Consider the following 6,915-nt stretch of genomic DNA (forward strand, 5'->3'; position numbering starts at 1 on the left):
TTACTGTCATTATTTTGTAAAGAAAAAAAAGTCCTTTTAGAGCAGGTATACTCATAACTCTGTTTAAGGCTACGTCCACACTAATGAAAACTCACATTTAAATGATCGCAGCTGCGACAGCAAACTTCCCCTGCAGCTGAACAAACAACCCCAGCCTGTCACCACATTTGAATGAAGCTCAGGTGTTGATGCTGCTCACTGATTGGATAGTTGGTTTCAGCTCTGCTATCACTCTTTACTGCACAGGTGAAGGTAAAAAGTGTGACGGGATCTAAAGACTGGAAACAGAGAAACTGTGAATGTTGGCATTACTCATATTCCAAATAAAGCAAACAGTGTGGCAGTGTGAGAGCTGATCTGGGATCAGTGTGTTCACTCTACAGCTACAACAAGGTTTCAGGTCAAAAATGGAATTTTACTCAATTCAATTTTATTTATATAGCGCCAAATCACAACAACAGTCGCCTAAAGGTGCTTTATATTGTACAGAAGATCGTACAATAATAGATACCAGTGTTGGTTACTTTAAATTAGTAACTTAGTTACATTACTAGTTACTTCTATCAAAAGTAACTCACTTACTTCAAGTTACTCGTTACTTTCAGAGTAACTAGTTACTAGGGAAAGTAACTTTGGTTTTACTCAGAATTCTCTTGTTAATGTGTTGCTTCCATAACTTTGCCAGTCTTCTAGCTTGCTTACTTGCCACAGTGCACTGTGCCACCTACCAATAGAAAGGAAAAGATAATGTGCATATTTCCACGAGAGAAATCCCACGCCTGGACTGTCGTTGACCGACGCCATGATTCTAGCCTACGTCACAGCGTCATGTTCCCTTTTACATCCAACACAAAAACTGCAGTCGTGGTGCTTTGATTGTACTCAGAACTCTGAAATTCTGCCTTCTGAATAGGAAGATGTAGGTAACACCAGACTGCAGATGAGCTGCATACAGGGCTGGACTGGGACAAAAAATCGGCCCGGGCATTTTGACTAGAGACCGGCCGCCATTATAGGAAAAATCATAAAGCCTTTGAATGCAAACAAACGCTGTTGTGACAGTGATGTTCACTGTTCTGACGGTATATATGCATCAATCTATCAATCGTTTGTTGTAAGATTCAGATAATTATTTAATAAAAGCGAGACATTTTAAATGAGAATAAGAAAGAAAAGTATTTCTTTGTGCCCCCCTCTCCCTGTTAATGCCCTACCTGCCCCCCTGGCAACACTTTGCTAGACCCGCCCCTGCACAGTTACCAGCTGTCAGCTACATAAAAAAGGATCCTGGTGTTATTAGTCTCTCAGAAACAGTTCATAACTTCAACTCATCCATGTCACCTAAAAGGTAAACCTGTTTCTCCATCACAGCTCTGATGGTTCAGTAAGGACATCTCCTGGTTTCATCTTCATGTTTCCCTCTCACCACATATCCAAACCATCCTGACCATCAGCTTTACAGCTGTGGCTCCAGCAAACATCAGCTGATACTAGAAAGTAATATTAAATAAACTCTAACAACAGCTGATCAAGCTTAAACGTGCTGCTGTTGTTTAGCGCGACATCCGCTGGTTTCCTCTTTCTGGCGCAAAGTGGGCGATAAACAAACAAGAGAGCCGATCAGCTGATCATTGATCAGTTTCATGACTGAACTAGCAACAGGAGAGGGAGGGGGGAGGATGAGAGAAGAAGAGGCAGCTGTGCAGCAAAGACACAGAATAACTCCAGCTTTGTCTTTTTCATTGTAGCTGAAGTCCGGGACAAACTGTTCCTTTTCACCTCAATAAGAAACGCGTAATATTTTCTCTGAATACCAGACGATTCCGTTTTTTACGGGACGGTTGGCAACTCTACTAATTAACCGTATGAACAAAATAAAGTTCAACATCAGTAACATAGCACCACCCAGCTGTATAGAAACCCCGTCATGCTAGCTAGCACGCAGTACGGAAAAGTCAGCATAGCGAAAATAAACTCCACCTAAACTTGGTTCATATCAGTGCGCACACTGTGTCTGAGGAGGATGTGCGGAAGTGCTTCAGGAAGGTGAACGCGCGCAAAGCTACTGGTCCGGACGGGATTCCCGGCCGCGTCCTCAGGTCATGCGCGGCTCAGCTGGCTGGAGTGTTCACGCACATCTTCAACCTTTTCCTCTCTCTGTCTGTAGTCCCAGCCTGCTTCAAAATGGCCACCATCGTCCCTGTACCCAAATCCTCCACCATCTCCTCATTGAACGACTGGCGACTTGTAGCCCTGACCCCCATCGTGAGCAAATGCTTCGAGAAGCTGGTCAGGGACTTCATCCGCTCTGCACTACCCGACTCACTGGACCCTCTACAGTTTGCATACCGCCACAACAGGTCCACTGATGATGCCATAGCCCTGACACTACACACTGCCCTGTCACACCTGGAGAAGAGAGACACGTATGTGAGAATGCTGTTTGTAGATTACAGCTCAGCATTCAATACCAAACAAACAAAACAGTGAAGAAGGCGCAGCAGCGCCTCTTCTTTCTCAGGAGACTGAAAAGATTCGGCATGAGCCCCCGCATCCTCAGGACCTTCTATCACTGTGCCATTGAGAGCATCCTCACTGGATGCATCACCACCTGGTATGGCAACAGCACCGCCTACAACTGCAAAGCTCTCCAGCGAGTAGTGCAGTGCTCTGAACGGATAATTGGAGGTGAGCTTCCCTCCCTCCAAGACATCTACAGGAAGCGCTGCCTGAGGAAAGCGGGGAGGATCATCAAGGACTCCAGTCACCCCAGCCATAAACTGTTCAGACTGCTTCCATCAGGAAGGAGGTTCTGCAGCATCCGGTCCTGTACCAGCAGACTGAGAGACAGCTTCTTCCACCAGGCCATCAGACTGCTGAACACGTCATAGACACCTCAGCTTCACTACTGGAACTTTAACATTATGCACTCCACACTGTATATAAATGCCACTGTTTTGCACATATTCAACTCTGTATATTTTATATATTTTATTATTATTATTATTATTATTATTATTTTATTTTATTTTTTTACTATTTAATTTGTAAAAATGTGTATACACACACACACACACACACACACACACACACGTAGGAAAATATTTAGTATACACATCCAGAAATGCATACACTATTATATATTGTACATATATTTATTAGTTTCAGGTTGGCCATTCTTGTATTTTGCTCGTTTGTGTTGTTGTGTTTGCACATCTCTGTTGCTTGTGGGGCTCGCACACAAGAATTTCACTCGCATGTGCTGTGCCAGTGTGCCTGCACATGTGATGTGACAATAAAAGTGATTTGATTTGATTTGATTTGATTTACACACGTGTCTTTACTATCGACCAGACTCGCGCACGCAGGACATTTTAGCAGGTTTCAGCACTGACACGTTCTTTAATGAAATCTTTTACCGGGTTGGGAGGCACACGGAGTGTCTCCCTGTCGCCATGGTTACTCTCTGTCCTCCGTATTACAGTGAGCGGTGCTTTGATTTTCCCTGGTAGCCTTTCTATTGTCTCATCAACTTATGGTGCGCCATTTCCCGTTTTGTTGTTCTCAATAAAGTTTGAAAAAAGAGAGAAGCTGTGCTGCTGTTCAGCGCTGACGTCACTGTGAGCAGCTGCATGACTTCATGAATCAGTGTGAGAGACGTAATGACCTGTGGATGCATGAACACAGATTTACTTATTCATCCGAGAATACTGAACAAACATCCGGCGACAGCCTCAAACACGGAGACTAACGGAAAACGTTTCTTCTTCTCTTCAAAGTAAAGCAACAGAAGAGCGAGCAGAGCAAGAAATGGCATCTACAGACCAAATATTCGCTGCGTATTTTCTGTTTGTCGCAGAAACATCTGTTTCCACGTCACTTACCGGGCCTCGGTCGGCCTCGTTGGTCCAGCTGTGAGTCCGTTACCGTGAACTATGGAGCGGCAGATTTGTGCTAAGCTGCACACAGCTGATGTTAGCCAGGAAACATTACTTTAATGGAGAGACCGGAAATACAAACGCACACAGCTTCTTGTGTGAAGAAATCAAACATGAACATTTACATTACCGGACAAAGACGATCAGCAAACTATAGGCTCAGAAAAAAGGGAAGTTTGAGCAGGAAGGAAACGCGCAGAGAGGCGTTTGAGGACAACTTCAAAATAAGGACCATCGAAACACTGTGTGCTGCGTTCAGGTGCACCTCGGAAACTCCCTCCTCTCTGGCAGGCTGTGATTTATTTCTGCTTCCTGTTTGAAGGACAAACATCCGTCATCACTTTGTTGTTCTTCTTCCTGCAGCATTTGAATATTTCAGCACTAAACTGATGATTATATTTGAAGAATTATTCCTGATGGCAGCAAAGTTTGAATGGAGCTCTCTGTCTGTGCTGATTTGTCGCCCTCTGGAGGTCAAAGCACAAACTGCATGATGTCACTGTAACCACCACAGAGACAGGAAGTGTTTTTATGACTGAAACACTGAAATGATGCTAACGGCTGTCGTTAGGCTCACTGACAGCAGTGCTGATGTGTTCATGTCAAACACTGGCTCAGGTCAGACTCCTGACATGGCTGCTCTCAGACTCACAGGAGCTCTGACCTTTGACCTCCTAACACTAACCATTTTAGTCTCTTTGCATCTTTACATGCAAATCCAACGAGACTGTAGCCGAACAAAAGAGGCTGGAAGCTGTTCTATCAATGATGTTCATACCAGAGTTCCTGTTTCCAGCTCAGACGTGTTAAACGCTGCTGCTGTGCTACATTTGTCATTTCCTGCTTTCACTACCATCCATGTCAAAGTGCTGAACTCATCTGATCACTTTAATGCAGTAAAACAGGAGCTGTAAGTCTGACATTTATTTACTGGACTCTTTAATGAAGACAGTGCGTTTATTTACAGTCAGGTAAATAACCAGTACACAATAAATCCCCGGAGCTCCCTTGACTCCCGTGTCTCACTCAAACGTCTGTGCTCATGCTCCCGTGTTTCCTGTGCATGCTGTCCTGTTCTGTCCATAACACATCACAATTCAAAACAACTGTGTTTAATTTGCAATGAGAGCATGGTCGTGTTTAATGTCTGAGCCAGGGAAATGTTGTTTTGGTTAGAAAATCTGGCCCACCTCAGTGTGTAATTGAGTAGTCCTGCTATACATGGCCCTTTTCTTCTGTCTTTTATGTCAATACATCAAATAAAATACTTTGATCTTATGTTATTAGCTGTTGTTTATTTGCAAAGGTCAGTTATTCTTAACAGGGATGCTAAACATTGCTTATTAGAACTGTATGCAGAGTTTTGACAAAAGTGTTTTAATAAATAATTTTTATATTTTTTATTTCTATTTTTTATTGTCTCAAAACTATGAGGGTGTAAGTGTTAATAGTTATTTAGGATTATCAGGAACAACTTAAATTCATGAATGGCTGTAATGGAATTTCTGACATGAGTCTAAGACGCTAACCTCTCTCAGATTTGAAGAATACCAGATGAAAAAGAGGATCACAAATGAACCTCAACAGCCTTCCATATCACAGTTTATGGACACTTGTGCCGGACAGTACAGCATGACTCATCCACAGCAGAAAGCTATCACCAATGCATCATTAAGTGACTTGATTATTGGTTGCAACCTGCCCCTTTCTATTGTGGAAAACAAGAATTTCCGGCACTTTCTGATGCTTGTTGACAGAAAATACAGCCCGGTATGTCGCAGAACAATTACATGAAAAACAGAGAACCTCGCTGCTGAGAAACGTTCAATGTTAAAAACTCAGTTGAGCGAGATCATGTTTCAGTCACTGTGGACATTTGGTCGGACCGAAGGATGAGGGGTTTCCTTGGTATCACTGTGCACTAAAGAGACAGAGAGGATGCAGCTGAAATCCAAACTGGTGGCCTTTGACTGCTTCAAAGGATTACACACTGGTGAAAGAATCTGTGAGAGATTTGAAGCTATATGTGACGAATACAACATCAAAGATAAACTAGACTATATTATTAGTGACAATGCTGCCAATATGCAGAAAGCATTCACTGTGTGCTCCCCCACTGAGCAAGCTGAGGAACATGATGATGATGGTGATCATCCTGACGACCCAGAGCTCTGGCACGACTTAACCTTGGAAGATCAGGAAACAGTAGGTGCTGCTGTGGCAAAGACACAGCGCCTGCAGTGTTTTGCACACACACTTCAGCTGGTGGTGAAAGATGGTTTGTCAGAGACCAAAGTGGCATCTCCTTCACTTTCAAAGTCATCTAAGCTCAGCTCTCTACTGCACACAAGCACAACATTCAAAGATGTGTTTGAAGCTGAATTTGGTGAACAGAAAGCGATCCCTGCAGCTGTAATCACAAGATGGAATTCAACACTGAGACGAGTGAAGGCACTTCTCCAATGTGAATATCTAAAAAGCTGTTCTTGAAATGGCTGGGCACAAGGAGTTATTATTCACAACACGAGAGCGGAACCTGTTGAAGGAGATGGTGGACATCTTGAAGCCTTTTGGAGAAGCAACAGATTTGACACAAGGTGAGAAAATAGTCACGATTAGTGCTGTTGTTCCATCCGTGCTGTCCCTCAATCACCACCTGGAGAAACTGAAGCCTCAAGTCCGTTTCCTGAATGGTCTGGTCAGGAGCCTCCAAGCATCTTTGAGCAAAAGATTTCTTGGAATCTTTATCCGTGTGCAAATGGCTAGAGCCGAAGATGGGATCACTGCCCCCTCTTCAGATCCAGTGTACCTTAAAGCAGCTGCTTTGGATCCAGCATTTTCTCTGTTGTGGGTGGAACAACATGTGTTGGGCAGTTGTGACATAAAGACAGAGGTGACACAAAAAGTTGAAGGTAAAGATTGAATATAGTTTATTTTTGTCTAAAATTGTAATAAAGGCTCTTTTGCTGTTGTTAAT

The 6,915-nt window shown here is 43.3% G+C and overlaps 1 pseudogene across 1 annotated transcript in view; it reads left to right on the top strand.

The window, feature by feature from the left end:
* The first annotated feature begins 3,730 nt into the window (after positions 1 to 3,730).
* LOC146672873 (uncharacterized) overlaps positions 3,731 to 6,915 on the top strand; it is a 3,908-nt pseudogene continuing 723 nt past the window's right edge. Inside the window, exons 1-2 of the transcript XR_014910395.1 lie at positions 3,731 to 5,134; positions 6,145 to 6,850. The product of XR_014910395.1 is annotated as an uncharacterized LOC146672873 (transcript). The remainder of the gene's footprint in view (positions 5,135 to 6,144; positions 6,851 to 6,915) is intronic.

This window comes from Rhamphochromis longiceps, linkage group LG3 (assembly GCF_057381845.1).
Source record: "Rhamphochromis longiceps isolate RC_006_pf linkage group LG3, R_longiceps_female_GT1.1, whole genome shotgun sequence".
Lineage (NCBI taxonomy): Eukaryota > Metazoa > Chordata > Actinopteri > Cichliformes > Cichlidae > Rhamphochromis > Rhamphochromis longiceps.